The sequence below is a fragment of the Pinus tabuliformis genome, chromosome 2_1 (assembly GCF_031772625.1).
Source record: "Pinus tabuliformis cultivar Carrire ecotype Pingquan chromosome 2_1, CPIR1, whole genome shotgun sequence".
NCBI lineage: Eukaryota > Viridiplantae > Streptophyta > Pinopsida > Pinales > Pinaceae > Pinus > Pinus tabuliformis.
Genome location: NC_142299.1, coordinates 505,320,131 through 505,339,022, shown reverse-complemented (window position 1 = coordinate 505,339,022; position 18,892 = coordinate 505,320,131). Strand labels below are relative to the sequence as shown.

Genomic DNA, 18,892 nt, shown 5'->3' with positions numbered 1-18,892 from the left:
TGAAACTACCCACAACCTCCACCTAACTCAGAAAAAATATATCCTACATATACTCTCCTTCTTTCACAGTGAAGAACTTATCAATGATATCATACATATACTCACATTAAATATTACTACCGAATTCGAAATATTTATAGCATTAATTATACTCATATATATTGTAAGGTTTATACTAGCAATTGCCCCAAAAGGTGCAAAGAGAGGCCGATAGAAATGTTAAATTGAAAGAATTGTATTTTGGTTCAAAATAATAAATATTATAATAATTCAATCATTCAAACTAAACCTAGTCAATAAATTGCCCAAAATAAAATAAATCCTTGAAGGGGTATATTGGCTTCCATGGACTTTCACCACACATGAAGTAAAATAAAAATATATTGATATGTTTTATGTCAATTAAAGACACTATTGTTTGATTTTAATAGCCACTCAGAATAATCATCATTGATTTTGTTGAGTTTTTAAATAAATTATATTAGAGAATAATACCATAAATAAAACTATGAATTGTTATAAACATAAAACATGAAAACCACACGTCAACTTTACCAAGTCAAATTTATCTGAACCACCCTAACATCTAGCTATTTTTTTAATCATTTTAAAATGTAATGCAAAACTTAAAAATATACTCACGAAATGCTGTCTGAAACTTTTTAAAATGTTCGAAAAGAAATCTCGGTGCATCAAATTTGCATCAGAAGAGATCTAATGTTTTTATAGATATAAAAAAGCTAAGACTATTGTAGCATTAAATGGAAAACAGAAGAACATCACCAACACTCCAAGGCCATGTCATTCAATTTCTTGATATCAAATACGTTAACCTGAGATGTATCTGTGTTATTCATGGGACTAACTAATATTTTAACTTCAATGTATTTCGACCGGCTTTGTTCTCTGATTCATAAGTACAGAAAAGATTTAACCTCTATTAACATTCGATTTACATACATTATATTCACTAAAATACCAAACAGTGATACATTTTGATATGTTCAAACTCAGAATTTAGAAAAGTTAAAAACTCATGGAGCGGACAGTTGTGGAACTGTACCAGTTAACTGAGTCGAAACATGGCACCAAATGTTGTAATCCATTATAATTCTGGAAGACAATTCTCTCTCCACGGCCCCTAAGAGTTGATCCAAGATACCATTCCCAACCGGGAGAACAATATAATCTTGCATCAAAGAGAAGGGTAATGGAAGATTCGCATCTAACCCCATTGTAACCCACCCTCTGAAGCCGGGAGTCTGCTCACTTTCTAAAACCAAAGATGACTCCCCGTGTACAAGAAGCTCTCCTTGCAAATTAAATTGGAAATCGAATCCATTATTCTGACCTTGAAAAACTTTTATATCTAAAATCAATGTATTGGATGCTAATTGGAGGGAGTAGTTTGTGTGTAAAACCCTGCAACGCAGATTTTTCACAAAAATAGCTTACAATAATTCCAAATTTGAAAAGAACCCGATGTAGATATTACATTTGGTCGCTTTCAAAAGATGAAAAAAACAAAGAAATTGAAACTGGGTGATGTTTAAGAAGCTTTTAAACATGAATGAACTCACCTGACATCACAGAAGGGGATGGCCGTGATGGTGAAGAATGTGACAGGCCTCAGACGAGCTCACCAGAGATTGTCACCCAAATAGTTAACCCTCGAAGAATCTAAAAATGTAATCTTCACTATCCTCTATGTTTCTTTTATATAATCTTCTCCTTTCCTAGCTCCTTGTTTGAACGGAACATCCATCCTTCTCTTTGCTTGAAACTGTACCAGTTGAGCTCTGACAATGCTGCTGCTTTTTTGGGGATTTCTTCTCATCTTCATCTTCTTAACAGTAATATAAGATGGTACAGACCAGGCATTCTGGAGATTGGAATTCATGTTTATCTTATCAGAACTGAGGGCGTTCATGGCAGGCGGAGATGCCACTTGATGAAATCTACCAGAGCTCTTGTGTGAACCTTCTGTGAACTATTGGCTGCTTGAAAAGTATTTTTATGTCGATCTCAAAATTACAGCTAACTTTTAGCGTTCTTTAAATGTATTGTACCAGCATCCATTACAACTCACCTGTCCCTGTTATCGTTGGATGTGTAACTACAATAGGCATTACAAGTAAATCCAGGGAAGAAGAACAGCAACAACAACTACAGAGAAAAAGCAGTGAAAATATCTTTAATAGTGACATAAAAGAATGTGAAAAAGCAGTAAGGCAACTCAATGATATTTAGAAAAAGCAATCACACTTCAAATCAATGGTTGAAAGTGCCTCACCTGATCCAATGGAGCAGGTTAAAAGCGTTGACGATTGTTGATGCATAGGAAGGCCTATCGGCCTAAATATATTGTTTCACCAAAAAATACTGAAAAAATAGTACATTTTTTTCTAATTTCTTTAAGCATAAAAATAAAATGATGAAAACATCCATAAATGTTTTATTTTTTTCTTAAAATTCCACTCAAACAAATTTCATATCAACGATTATTATGTTAATTTCCTACGAACCCTCAATTCGTATCTTATTGATTCTCCATCTATCCTCAATTGTTTAATGATTAGCTAACAATTAGATATTGTTGAATGATTAAATATTGCTGATCTGGAGGACTGCTTTTCTAATTTAATAAATTTGAAGCTAGACAAAAAAAATCCAAAACCGATATCTAGAGCTCGACGTTACAAATATCAAGAGTAGCATAGGGAAGACATGAAATGACAAACCAACACAAGAGGAGCTCATAGGTGTGAATCACCAGGAGGTACCTCAAGTAAAACGCCACACAGACTTCACATTAATCTTCAATATTAAATAGATACAATTTGTTAGGGACAGCAAATCATATCCCAGGAGAATAGGAACCAAATAACTACAAAAAGTAAAATGCTACGTAACAACAATAGCCTATTCTCCATTAATTCTAACACTCCCCCTTAATGGAGAAAGGGTTCTTAAACACAGCTAATATGTCCCTAAACAATTCAAACTTCAGTCTTCCCATAGGCTTAGTAAATATATCAACCATATTATGACAAGAAGTATAATATTCAACACAAATTTCTTTGGACTACAACTTTTCCCTAACAAAATTAAATTGAGTGTCTATGTGCTTAGTGTTTTTATGAAACACCAGATTGTAAGCCAATTTGATGGAACTTTGATTATCACAATTGATAATCGTAGCTTCTGTCTGTTCTTCTCCTGCATCTTGGAGAAGTCTGCACAACCAAAATGCCTTACATGCTACTACACACATAGCTTGATATTTTGCTTTTGCTGAGGATAAGGCTACAGTATGCTGCTTCTTGTTGCACCAAGAGATGACCTCGGATCCAATGCTAATGCTGTAACCTGTAATTGATCTTCTACCATCTAAATTTCCTGCCCAATCAGAGTTTGTATAACCTATCAAGCTAACATAAAATGAGTCAGAATACAAAATACCAAAGTCTGAAGTTCCTTGCAGATACCTCATTACTCCTTTTGCTGTAAGCCAATGGTTCTCATGAGGTTGAGTCATGAACTGACTCAAAACACTCATTGCATAAACTAGATCTGGTCTCGTTGTAGTCAAATAGATAAGACTACCAACCAATTGTCTGTACAATGTTGCATCTGCATATTTCAAACCATCATTCACCTAAAGTTTGTTGTTCTACTGTAAAGGCACAAATGCAGCCTTGCACTCATCCATTTTGAATTTAGTCAGCAAACTCTTAGCATACTTAACCCAGGACAAGAAAGTTTGTCTTGAATCTCTCCAAACTTTTAGACCCAAATAGTAATGCATTTCTCCAATGTCCTTCATCTCAAATTTCTGTGATAACTGCTACTTGATTTCTTCAATGAGTTTCTATGCATTCCTTATCATAATGAGATCATATATATATAAAGAAATCAACACTATTTTCCCCTCATCATTAAACACAATATACAAATTAGGATCATTTTTGTTATGTTTATAACCATGCATGAGGAAAAATGAATCAATTTTGTTGTACGAGGATCTACGAGCCTGTTTTAAACCATATAACGATTTCTTTAGTCTACAGACTAAATGTTTTTCTCCCTTCTTAGAACACCCCTCAGGCTACATTTAGTATACTTCTTGTTTTAAATGACCATTTAAGAAAGCAGATTTAACATCTAATTGATGTATTTTCCAATGATGCTTAGTGGCTAAAGCAATAATCATTCTAATAGTATTTAGTTTTTCAACATGGGAAAATGATTCCTCGAAGTCAATACCTTATTTATGGGAATACCCCTTTGCAACCAACCTTGCTTTATAGTTATCAATAGACCCATCTCCTTTAAATTTAAACTTAAATAACCATCTGTAACCTATAGGTTGTTTACCATGAGGAAGCTTTTCTAGATCCCAAGTATTATTCTTAATAATAGATTCATATTCCTCTTTCATTGCTTCCTTCCATTTAGAACTCTTACTAGCTTCATGAAAATTAGAAGGTTCTGCAATGTTTAACATACCAGTCATGAGTGCACAATCCCTATACTGAGATGGTAACTGTTTCGGCCTGCTAGATCTCCTGAGTGGTGGGGTGTCAACTATTCTACTATGTTCTTCTCTTTGTGGACTGAATTCAATTTCCTCCTCTTTATTTTGTTGTTGTTGTTGATTGATCCCTGTTTCAACATCCTCATGTGAAAGTAAGGGTACATGCCATTCTTCATTATCTTGAATAGGATTTCCATCATCAACTTGTTCATGGAATACTACGTCTCTACTAACAAACACCTTGTGAGTAGAAGGATCAAACAATTTATTAGCCTTATACTCACTGCAATATCTAATGAAGGTATATTTAATGGCCTTTCAATCTAACTTCTTCTTGTTTTTTTTAGGAACATGCGCATAAGCTTTACAACGAAATACTCTAAAATGACTTATTGTAGTCTTGAAGCCAAAAAATGCTTCGAAAGGAGTTTTATAATCAAGAATTTTAGTGGGACTCCTATTCTTCAAATATACTGCAGTATTGACAGTTTCTACCCAAGATCCATTAGCTAGATTCTTACCTTTCAACATACTGCAAGCACACTCCACTAGTGTTCTGTTTTTCCTCTCAGCTACTCCATTTTGCTAAGGAGTGTAAGGTGTTGTAAACTGCTGCTGTATCCCATGCTCTTTGTAGTATTTGATGAAATCCCCTTTCTTGAATTCTCCGCCTTGATCTGATAGAAGAAACCTGACGAACTTTCATGTCTACTTTTCGATCATGTTCCTGAACTACTTGAAATACTCAAAGGCATGACTCTTCAGTCTAAGAAAATACACCCATCTGAATCTTGTACAATCATGAACAAAGATTAGAAGATAGTAGGCCCTACCTAACGATCATGTCTGCATAGGCCCACATAAATCAGTGTGTACAAGTTCGAGTGTATCCCTCTGTTTCCTATCTTTAACGACATGAAATTCATCTCTATGTTGTTTACCGAATGCACATGCTTCAAAATCAATATGCAACTCTTTCAAAATAGGAAGACGACTCACCATACCTTTGTTCTGCAACAGTAGAAGATCGTTGAAACTGATGTGCCCAAGTCACTGTTACCAAAAGTTTTCAGCAGACTTATCCAATGACATCAATGCTTGTGGTGGTGTACTCTTCACATCCAATTTGTAGAGTCCTCCTATATGAACACTTCTAACAATAGGCTTCATCTAGTCCAACAAGTCTTTAATGATACAATAATATTTAAGGAATTCTACCTTGAGATCCTAATCTGTAACCTTTGATACAGAAATCGGGTTCTTCTTAATACCAAGTACATACCACACATCATATATATTCCTGATGTTTCCATCAGGTAGAGTGACAAGGACATCTCCATGTCCCTTAATCTCATACCCTCTATCATCTCCAAGGTATACTTTTACTCCAGTGTTGGATTCTTCAAAATTTCTGAACCATTTCTTTTTACCTATCATATGTGAGGAGGCTCCAGAATCTACGAACCAAATATCTGATTCATCCTCCTCAGTGGCTAGTGTAGTTTCAACCATAAATAATCTAACATCTTCGTTTTGATCTACATCATCCAAATGACTTGCATGTCTTCTCTGCTTGTACCTCTCCCCATCTGCCTTTTTCTTATGGAAAAATTTAGCAATATGGTCTATCTTACCACAATAAAAACATTTAGGAGTAGAGTCATTTTTATGCTAGGTCATACCTTTTGGTGTCATTTTTCATGATACGTTGCCTTTCCTATGATCAACCACTTCTTTCCCCTTTGGCTTGAACATGGTCATCAATGTAAGATCTGGATTTTGAGGTTTGAGAGACAACCTCCTTTCCACTTCTTGTAGCAAGATCCCGGTAAGCTCTTCAAAGCCTGGAGGCTTTTCTCTTGCATTCAATCCTGTCATAAACATATGATAATCATTTTGGCCGATATCAGTTAGTTTATCTTTAACCTCCTTTATTTTGGATATGAAAGAAGAAACATGTTCATTCTCCTCCATCTTGATAGGGAGAATCTTCTTCCTAAGGTACAATGTTCTACTGGTGTTATTGATCTCATACATTTATATGAGAACCATCCATATGTCATTCATTGTCTTACACTCCCAAATGTGAGGGATGATGCAATATTTGACTGATAACTTGAGGAGAACCTTTGACTTCATATCCCTTTTCTCCCAGTCTTGAATCGTTGTATTTGATCAACTAGTTTCAATAGTTGGCTTGACCTCATCACCTGTGGCAATTCCGTAGGCATTCTATCCCTCAAGCAGAGTTTAGAGCTTAAACTTCCAATTAGTGTAATTGGAACCATCAAGCTTATTACTCTCATTGAGATAAACATCCGTGATTTGATTATTCATTTTGAATGAATAAAAAACTTAAATAAATTAAACAAACCTCAGATCTTGATAGAGTGCTCAGAGTGGACTGAGCAAAATCTAGTGTGTAAAATGTGACTGTTTATGACAGCATTGTCCATGACTCCCTAAACGACGTTCGGATCAAAAAATGGCAGGGAGGAATAGGATCTGTGAGAGGTGTCTCCTCCAATATCCAAGTATCTAATGTAAAAATCCGAATAAATATCGACCAATATTACTGTGAAAGAAGGGCGTGTATGACTCAAACATCGGCAATGGCCATCTCAGATGTAACATACGAGAAAATCAGAGGAAGTTACATGGACACGGCGCTCCATTTGGCATGTAGCGACAATGTGCCATGCACAGATTTGAAAATCATTAATATCGAACTTCAACCTGTGTATGTCTCTACTCGTCCCTTTTAATGGAACAGTTATGGACAATCATGAGCTCCTCTGCAGCCAGATACCACTATTGCTTGCCTCCGAGATGAAAATCCCCTCAACAACCCAACAACATTGGGATGATGGTTAACACATCCAGCCCCTGTTCTTTCCTGTATTGCAGTGCTGCTTGCTCTACCAGTGTCTTGGAAATGGCATATGACTAGGTGGGGGTGTTTTTAGTTTGGAGGAAATCGAGGTCTATCCAGGAGCTCATAGCCTCCATGCACCTGCACTCCTACCTTCCACCCTAGCAGCCTCCATAGATGTTCTCAGATCGTGCGGGCTTGGATCCTATTTCTGTTGCGCATATCTCACATAGCTCTCTTCGCGTCCTCCTCCACTAAGATGATAGAGCTCCAAAAGGAACATGCAGTTTTTGTTCTTTGCCTTGCCTTCGGGCCTAACACCTTCCACTAGAACGATGATGACTACTACTCAAGTCTCAAGTGCAGACTCAACGTCAACCTCACTAGGCGATCTCAACAGTCACCGCACCACTGACCCCTCCTCGATGGCATGCATACAAGACAGTCTTCTCACCACTAGGCAACAAGATGTCCTCAAACACACAACTCAACACAAGAGAAAAAAACATACGCAGCTCTTTTTTTTTCTTTTCTGTTTCCACTATTGGTGCCCTTATCCACCAGGCAGTCAGAAAGGTCTTTGTAGCTATTTAGCATGGAGTCATGATGTCGTGCTTTGTTTTAAAATTGAATCCCTGGATAAGTTCTACAGTGTGATCGTCACGTTTTTCCACCCAAACTATGCGACGATTGCACCTCAGTCGCACCCTTCACTCAAGATACACGATTAATAGCCCTGCAGCTCTAATACCATGTCAAGATTAACATAGGGAAGACATGAAATGACAATCTAACACAAGAGGAGCTCTCAGGTGCGGATCACTAGGAGATACCTCAAGTAAAATGCGACACAGGCTTCACATTAATCTTCAATATTAAATAGATACAATTTATTAGGGACAACAAATCATATCCTAGGAGAATAGGAACCAAATAACTATAAAAAGTAAAATTCACAACTACTTAACAACAACAACCTATTCTCCATTAATTCTAACAACAAAGCCATCCTATCATTTAAGCCTACCCTGGTATTCAGTTCGACGATGCAAATAGTACACTGCCTAATCTAATTCACATCCCAGATCTAAAAAAAATAATATCTTATTGAATTATAACTAGGATATAGTGTTTTTCATAAGCTAACCTGCATTTGGTCGCCTAGATTTACAACTAAAGCATCGGGGATCGGCTTCACAGGAATCCAGTAGTCATCCTTTCGCACTTGAAGCCAGGGATTTTCATTATCTTGAAGTAAGAATGTTATGCATCCTGGATCGGAGTGAGATGACAGACCCAAAGACAGATCTGGCTCTGGACATGCTAGACAATAATTTATTCAAATACACTTTCCCATATCTTCCTTTCCTCCAAATGCTTCCTTTAGATAATCCGAATGAAGACCGAGGTTGACAGAAAATACAGAGAGTAGCTTGAGGCAAAGGTCTACCACATTTTTGCACTATTGTTTCATCTTTATTATGCATCAATGTCTCTATAATATGCCCCTAAGTCATTCTGAACAAAAGCAATATATATTTTGTAGTTAGATCATTATTGTAGATAGAGATTTAGAACTAGCTATCGAAGGCCATTTACTTTCATTTCTGATACTGGGTGGTAGGAAATGGTGAAAGTAATAATCTCCCCAATCAAAAACAGATCCTTTCTGCACTCCAATTAGACTTCCATATCCTTCACTTGTAATAGGATCGCTAGCATACGTCTGCTTATCCTCTAATGGCAGGTTAAAAAATTCTTTATCGACATTCATAGCAGCCGTGATAAGTTGAGAAGCTATTCCATGCTTAATCACTTGGAGTAATCCCCACTCTCTGCATGCATCTAAGATTGCCTTCATCTTTTCGCAACGGCGATCATCGTTCAAACCAGACATATCGATAATTGGAATCTCCTCGTCAAACGTTTGTTTTCAATAGTTTGTGAAATGATCTTTTCCTCTGCACATTGAATTCTTGTCGGATTTTCACATTTTAGTGAATTTCATTGAAAGGATAATATACTCTTCATCCTTGAGATAGCTATTGTGCTAACAGTATGGCCAATGTAATTGGTGGGACATTGGCGTGGAATGAGTGAACAAAATTTGGAATTTAGCTTCCAGCTCCTCAAATGTGTCTTCTACTTATTGGATGTCCTAGGAAAATTTCTTGAATTCTTGAGTGGTGTTAATTTCCTAAGTGAGCATGAGCTAGCGCAATTAGTTGACTCAAGATGTAGTGACATAAATATTCATTAGTGCCTTGTAGTGAGCTTGTGTTCCTTCCTAAATGTTGAGGATTTCTTTAGAAAGGATCTATTATTCCTCTCAGGTTTCATTAAGCATATGCATTGAGGTATATAATTTTTTCATAACATCCTTGCCCATCATCAGGGTAAGCTTATCGAGGGACTACGTTTTTCCCTCCACTTCTACCCTCAATGTTATGACCAGTTCAAGAGGAGCCTACAGATGCATCCATAAGGGAAAAAAATCTCTCCACAACATTCATAAACCATTCTATATGATATTTAGCCTGACTAGATAGCTTATTAACGTTGGAAGTATCTTCTTATAGTCCAGATCAGGTGGAAATGGGGCCCCTTACAGTTTTTCTTACAGCTCTTGAGTCTACACTTGCTTCTATAGCATAGTCTTTTTGAAATGTGTAATCATCTATGGCATTTGGGCTATTAATTAGGGTCTATCCGAGAGATACTTTCATGTAAAGATCTTGAAATAATTGGTCAGTTCCTTATGCAGAACTTAATCTTGTACATGACACTATTACAACTCTTTGTGCATGACCTCTTTAGTCTGATCAAAATATTGGAGTTCCTATTATGATTTCCCTAGTAGCTTTATAGATTATTGCATTACTAGAGTTGTAGTTTTGAGTAAATTTTAGTTTTCATCGATATACTTTACATGGAAATCATTTAGGGTAGACTATATCCACCATTTTCAAGAAAATATAACAAGGATTGGCCATTGGAAATGATTGCAAAGTGTCTAATTTGTGCATAGAACATAAACTCTGAGAGCCATAGCCCCCCACCTTCATTTTTTAAATTCAATTACTCTTGTTATCTATATTCCATTTTTCACCATCTTATTCACTCACACAAAGAGCTTCCCTTGTGAATATTCATGTGCTTCTTAACAATAATTCTTATGTTGCGTGACTAGGGATTTTGCACTCAGTGGATAAACCAGGAAAACAATTCGAGATAAAAAAAGGCTTTGTTATTATTATACAAGTGGTACTTTATTTTTGTTTATCTCCATTTCCACAATCAACATTGTTTTACACATTTGCGAATATTTTCCAATTATGTGTCTCACATAAAAATATCCCACCATTTATTTTTTTATAAAGGTAACTATAATATCTCTAGAATTTTAAATTAGAGCTAATGAGTCCAAAACCTGCATTTTTCTGGATGATAAAGGTTTCACAAGCCCCACTACCCATTGAAATTTGAAGCTTAAAATAGCCATAAAATTACGACAATCCTTATGTACATTTTTACTTTAACGTGCCAGTCAGTGTCAGGGGTTGTTGGAATTGAATTAGTTTCAAGGTTGATTTACCTTATTACACATCATTAATATTAATAGAGGTCAATTGATTTAAATGTGTTTCAAATATGGTGCAAAATAAAGTTAAAATAATATAGGATACTAGTGGATATCCACAACTTAAAATTACTATCATTTTATTATTATAACTATCTATATGAATATATTTTCATTGTGAGTACTCCAATTTTGAAGGAATTTGAGTTAGCTTTTTGAATTCCCCGTGATTCAATAATATGAACTTATGAAAGTATGCAAAATTCCAACTCTTATGAGTAAATGCCAAATTGTGTAATGTTGAAGAATTAAAAATTTTTATATGTATAAGAATGTACTTGTAACTCAAAATCTATTGTAGCTTGAATATAATGTTTCACTTCATATCATAATCATCGAGAACAATGATTAGCATTATTTTTATAAAATTTCTAAATTTTGACTCATCCAAAATGGCTACGTATAGGTAAGGAAATGTCATGACTTACTTATCAATTAAATTAAAATAAAATATATATATATATATATATATATATGAAATAAAAGTTTGACCTATAAAAAAAAACTAGAAAGGCACATTAGTTTGGTAGAATAGTAAATGATACAAATCAATGTGTAAATTGTTTTGTTAAGTAGGCATGTAATGAACATGTTTTAGGATAGTTGTAAGTTTGCATCAAAATTGTAGGTAAAGGATATTTTTTTAAACGAGAATGAGTATTTGTATTATATAGAAAAATTGTTCCTAGTCATAGAGATATGCGAGGATTATATATTTTATCATATTGTTGGGGTTTCTTATGATATATATTAGTTACAAAAAATTCTATTGTGCCATATACTTTTACATGAATTCATGGAACAAAGTATACCACTGATAAAACATGCCTAAAATGCAACAAAATTTACATCCTCATAGATTATCTAGAAATATATGGAAATTTATTAAGGTCTAATAGAAAATCAACCTCATGCCCACTCCTAGCAATGGTCTCAATGGAATTAGCGTCCATAGATTATAGTTCATCTTACAAGACAACGATTTTCTACCTCGATGCTTCTAGCTCATCCATCTATCGTACATTCATGCCTTGGAGTTTTACATGTTAATTAAGCATTCACAATTTTATCTCCCACTACTTATACTGACATAGAGCTATGAGCATTATATCCTATTGCAGAGAGTTCAATTGAGCTATTATAATATTAATTTACACCCTACTTGGGTAGTAATGTAGCCTTTATTTGCCACTAATCTTCTCGTCCACTTTATTCTTGTTTGTCCAATTCGATTGACTTACCTTGGAAATTCTCCTCCCATGTTTACTGTCAATTCTTTTCCCTGTCACCTTCCTCGTGCCCCCACCTTAAAGCCAACTCCTCCCTACTTACTTCATATCTCCACCACCTCAAAACCATAGGTAGGAATCCCTATAGACACTGATTTCCACCAAGAAACACAACAATACATCAGAAAATAATAGTGTCCAACCTAATAATACCGGTCACTCTGAAGTTTCTCAGACGAGTGATAGAAAATCCCAAACATCAACAAAGGAGAGTCCCTTTCAATCGAGACACTACGTGAGATCGTATTATCTCTAAATAGATGGGAGGCAACAAAAAAATATTGAAATAAGTCCCTTGAGTGATGAGTGAACTAGAGGAGATGCTTAAAGGGGATTTCCCTAAAAGAGACAAATTCCCAAGTAACCAGCCCTAGCAAATGTAGAGAAAAGTAGAAATTTTCCTTACATAGATCTTTAGAAGGGGGAAGGTTACCAACCAAGGAGAGGCAATTACCTAATTTCCCAAGCCATCCCAAATTTCCATAGCCCTCTCTTAAATTTACTGGAATGATAACTTCCACCACCGATAACTTACAAGATCCATGTCAATCGAACATTGAAAAATATGTCACAAATACCTACATGCACAATCAATGATAGATAATTTAAGGCTCATAACGACCACCCCTTTGTGATATTTTGTTTCATTGAATGGAGGCATCATATTAGAGCTTTAAATCACTTATGCAGGAGGAAGACAATACAGAAAGGTAGTACTGAGGGTTTATTTGTGAGGGTAGCCTACTCAACTCATGTTGAGGGATGTTTCCTATCTTTCACCATCATACCTACTGTCACGGTGATTGTACTATTTTTGTATTTTTATTTTTAAATAATTGTGTAAAGTCCTTCAAGTAAGTACAACAACATTCAACATGTATTCATTACTTAATGCATGTTGAATTCTATCATCCTTACCCGAAGGAACAAATGCTCCAAAATTTATAGAAATATTCTAACAAATGCAAATTTGTAGGAGTACTGACAAACTTATAGAATTTACAGTTATTTTTTCAATTAGACTTGGAATTTCAAATTTCTTTTTCTTATTACGTTAAAATTTGATGATGATTATTTGTTTTTTTGTGCTCGTCATTTTAAGTTCCATGTAGATGTATGAGTGTCAATTTGTTTTCTTTTTTTATATGCAAGTTTGTATAACATCCAATAATTTTAGTAAAATAATTATAATTAAGTGAAACATTTCCATTTTGGTTGTGGATTCACCATAACAATGATTTTCATTAACACTTAACCTTATTTGTGTCGCGTAATTTTCATTGATTTTCTTACAAAATATATCTTCATTAACATATGAGCTTATATGTATCACATATCTTGGAAGCTCACATCCCATGAAGTTAATAGTTCACATTATTAAGATGCATGGATTCTGATATGAAATTTTGTGAATCCATTCACCTATAAAAATACAATGTTTTCTTGAGAGATTTACTTTACCCAGTGAAATATTTCGAATTCAAACTCATATATATATAAACTTCTACACCAAACTTGAATTAAAATGCATCGATTCTCCTAGACGTATGATATCGACAAAGTTTATCATAATGATTATAACAAACTTATGACTATTTACTATGCCTCTAACACTTATACTTATTAACACCTGTGACTTCTTGTCACAACTATAATACCCAACATCAAATCAAATCAAATCAAATTGGTATCAGAGCTAGTAACGTTTGGTTCATGAAGGTTAGTACTCATAAACACTCAAAATTTAAATGGATTCATTCATAAAGTCTATTTCTTTCTGCAAAATAGAAGAAAAAGAATCATATGTTCAAGATAATCCCCTTAGGGATATGTTTGCATCAGCATCTAACCGTGTTTTAAATTATGATAAATTAGAATATGAAGAAACGCAACCCTCTGCTAGATGGCAGCTAACCAGAATAAATGCATCTGAAGTTTGCTCAGATTTGTCTTCTTTTCATTTAAAAGTAGCAACTAGAATCTCTATTAAAGAATCCATAAGTCAAATCCAAGAAAACTCTGACTGTGTACAATCCATTCCTCTTTTAAATTCTAAACGACTTCAGGCTGAGGCAAAAAGACTAAAATCTCAGCATCTTCATCTGGGATGTATCCACATTGGGATTCATGCTTTAACGCATCAGGGTCTAAACACATTTGTTGTAGCCACTATTAGAGACCTAAACCATAACAAATACATTGACTCATTGATAGGAGGGATCATAGCTCCTCTATCCAATGGCCCTGTCTATTTCGATTGTTATCCTAATTTATCTGTATATGTTTTGACAAAACAATTGAAAATATTCTTCAGCTACAAATCCAGACAACGTCACAATAACACTTCACACCACATTAAATAAATGACAACACCTATGCAAAACTTTTCCTTTATATCAGTTTTTAATTCATGTACAATACAATTCGCCCACAACATACTATCAGATTACATACCATAAAACCATAACACAACCCCTTCACTCATCATTGATATGGCACAAAAATTTTGTTGTACATGAATTCAAGACACATTTAAGGAAGAAGTTTTGCGCACATGTATTATCATTTCTTTAATGTGAAGTGAAGTGTGATTATGTTATGTTTATATATACAGTGTTATGATATTGTGGCATTTATATTGAATGTTGATGTGATATTGGGAATTATCCTTGTGTTTGTTGTTTGAATGTAAATTTTTCGAACATAAGAAGTCACACAATCTAAGTGCTAGAGGTGTAATCTAAATGTAATATTTATAAGTTAGTCAGGTTCATTGCAATAAATTTTGTTTGTGCCACACATTTAAAAGATACGACGAATTTTAACTTGAGTTTGAACTATGAAATCTATATTTTGCATAATATTATAGGGATTTTTCATTCACATTCAAAATTAAATTTTACATATAAATTTCATTGCAAAAATTGTTGGCAAATATCAACGAAGTCAAAAATACATACAATCATATTTATAAATCATCTTGGAAGTAATGCTGTATAAATCATGTTGGAAGTAATGCTTCCCTATCATGTGTAAGTTGTTATCGTGAGTCTCTAGGTGTCAATTTAAAAGTAGTTTCTTGTGTATGAGTTGTAATGGCTATCTAGATATGTCATTTTCAATCATCTAGATACTATAAATATATAACCCTTGAAATCAATAAAATACAAGAAATGTGATTTGTGTAATAACTCTTTCTGCTAGCTAATAATATTAATATTTGAAGGGAGTCGAGAGATTACACAGCAGTGGAGAAGCTAGGGTTGGAATTGAAGGCATGGTTTTGATTTAGGGTACCATGGCGGGGAGTGCAGGGGGAACTATTGCTCCCTCCTATAGCTAGGCAGTTACGGGAGGAAGTCAGAACATGGGAAAGAAACATTTCAAAAAACCACTGGATAAGATCGTAGAAACCAGAAGTCAAGGGACATCTAGGAGAAGTGGAGATCAGGATCAGGAAGGGGATAAAAAAGAAACAAGAAAAGAAAAAGAGAACGGAGGTAGTAGTGAAAAACCAGCTTCCAGAAAGACTACGGGACTCTGCAAGCCCAAGTCAGGCATTATTCCTCGGGTCGTATTGAGTGACCCACCGATACAAGCTCATAGAGATCATATGACGGAGCATGCAATTATATGCAAGTTCATGGGGTTATGGCCAATGGAAAGGGCTTTACATGTATGGATAAGGAGCCATTGGAAGCCAAAAGGGGAAATACATTTGCATCTGGGTTCTAAGGGGTTCTTCAATATAGTGTTTGCAAACCTGGAAGACAAAGACAGAGTGTTTGAAGGGGGGCCCTATTTCTATGCTGCGGCAGGACTCTACATCCGGCCATGGATGATGGACATTGTCTTAGAACGTGAAACATTCACTTCAGTACCAGTTTGGATAAGACTATATTCCCATCCTTTGGACTATTGGCTACCAAAATATCTGAAAACCATAGGAAGCAAGCCGAGACATTTTCTAAAAATCTCAGAGGCAACTCTAAAAGGGAGATACACCTCCTTTTCCTAAATATGTGTGGAAATGGATCTATCTGGAGCCCTGCTGAAAGCGATCATTTTAGAAGTATATGATGAAGAATGGGTGCAGACAGTGGACTATGAGCACGTACCATTTAGATGCCGCAGATGCCATGAACATGGGTATCTATATAGAGACTACCCTACAATCAATAGGGAGGATAATAAAAAAGAACACAGTCGAGGGAGACCACGAGGGTTTCACCAAAATTGGGAGTAAAGGAGAAGGAGGAAAGCATCCACATAAGATGACAAATGAGGAAAAACACTTAAGACAAAATAGCTTCAACATCCTAGAGGAAGAAGACAGGAACAAGGAGACAGTCTAAAACATGGAGAATGCAACAAAAGAACAGGACATGGTAGCTAACATGGAGGATATCACAGTAGACAACCAGCAAAAGGATGATCTATCAGGCCTAATGGAGATCAGTCGGGACCAGGAGATGACTCCAAGTGAAGCAGGAACAAAGGACCATGAATTACAAGAGATTCTAGATAGGGAAAATATAGGTCTAGAGAAATTTCTGGAATAAGGAAAAACAATAGGGGTGGACTACCTGCCAAAAGAAGACTATGATAGAGTACAACAACTCTTTCTTTGGAGGTCACAAGCGAAGGGAACGTGAGTCAAAAGAAATCATGAAAGCTAGGAGCCAAGTGGGGTCAAGATAATGGAGAATCCTCAGGCACAATATCCAAAGAACTCAGGTAGGAAAAGAGGAAGAAAGAGGCAGAATGAATTGTTGAACGAATGTGGAAAATTGTTGATCAACTCAGGTAAGATGAAAGATCTTGCACGTTATTCCTTTACTAATATTTCTTAATGAATTTCACAACTTGGAACATTAGAGGAATAGGTCATAGAAAGAAATAAAGAAATATGAGCAATACAATGAAAGAAGAAAAACCAAACATGGTTTTTATTCAGGAAACAAAATGTTCGATGGAAAAGATAAGAGATATTCATAATAAATGGTTATGCAATTATGAGTATTTAGAGGTTAAGGTAGATCATACAGTGGGAGGGATTCTCACTTTTTGGGACCCACAAAAATTTGGAATTCTGGATGCTGAAGCATCCAGGAACTACCTCTCCCTGATATGTCAACCTGTAGGGGACAAGGAGATATACATGATCACGAATGTTTATGGACCTCAATAGCTAGCAGATAAGCTCAAGGTTCTCACTTCCTTGGAGGAACTTAGAGAGAGACATCCCACTCTACCCTGGATTGTTGCAGGGGATTTCAACATGATAAGATCTCTTTTGGAAAAAAAATGAGGCACTAGACAGCTAGGTAGAGACTCTATAGCCTTCCAAAACTTCATTGGGAACATGAGGCTGCTGGATATTGAAACAATAAATGGAACCTTCACCCGGAACAACAAAAGGGGAGGGGCCCATCAAGTTGCTTCCAAACTTGATAGATTCATGATTTCAGAGGACCTCTTTCTCTCAAGACTGGCCATGATAGCCTCCATTTTTCCCTTTGGAGGATCTGATCACTGGTCTGTACAGCTGGAAGCCACCTTTATGGGTACTCCGAGAAATAGACCTTTCAGGTTTGAAAATGCCTAGCTCTCACATCCTAATTTCACTAATAACGTTGAGACATGGTGGAGAGAGGAGTTGAATATTCAGAGTTCAAAAATGTACATGCTCCAGCAATAACTTAAACATATAAAATCTCATCTTAAAGCTTGGAACAAAAATGAATTTGGAGATATCTTCAAAGCCAAAAGAGAAATTGAACTGCGGCTCTAGGAGATCAATCAATTCATCATTACAGATGGCTTCACTAAAGAGAGGCAAAAATTAACTAACTCTCTGCTGGAAGAATGGGAGAATCGTTGTTTACAAGAAGAAATTCGTTGGAGGCAGAAATCAAGAATACAATGGATTAAAGAGGGAGAAAGAAACACAAAATTCTTTCATAAAACCACCATGGTTCACAGGGCACACAACAGAATCACAAAGATCAAAGATTCTCAAGGCATTGAGCTAGTTTCTCACAGTGATATGGAATCGGTCCTTGTTCAACACTTCTGCAACATTGCAAAGGAGCCTCAGCAGGACAGATCTAGGTTCATTGAACATTTTACTCAATATATCCCTCAGTTGGTTACTAAAGAGGACAACCACAATATCAATAGGCCAGTTTCGGAAGAGAAAGTTAGTGAAGTGATTAATGAAATGCAGAGTGGAAAAGCACCAGGCCGGAATGGATTCAATGTAGAATTCTTCAAAGCCTGTTGGGACACGGTCAAATATGATATCCTCAAGGTGGTGGAAGACTCAAGAAGATCCAAAAAGGTGCTAAAAGCTTTGAATGCATCCTTCATTGCTCTGATTCCAAAGAAGGAAAATTCCATGACTCCGGATGGTTTTAGACCCATAGCATTATGTAATGTGGTGTATAAAATCATCTCCAAAGTAATAGCCAATCGACTCAAACCACTTCTTCCCTCTCTCATTTCGAAGGAGCAAACAGACTATGTGGAGGGAAGACAAATCCTCAACAATA

The 18,892-nt window shown here is 35.7% G+C and overlaps 2 pseudogenes; both read right to left on the bottom strand.

The window, feature by feature from the left end:
- Positions 1-1,034: 1,034 nt before the first annotated feature.
- On the bottom strand, positions 1,035-1,942 carry LOC149201172 (uncharacterized; annotated as a pseudogene).
- A 6,602-nt stretch (positions 1,943-8,544) lies between these two features.
- Positions 8,545-9,306, bottom strand: LOC149201171 (jasmonate-induced oxygenase 2 pseudogene; annotated as a pseudogene).
- Positions 9,307-18,892: the final 9,586 nt, after the last annotated feature.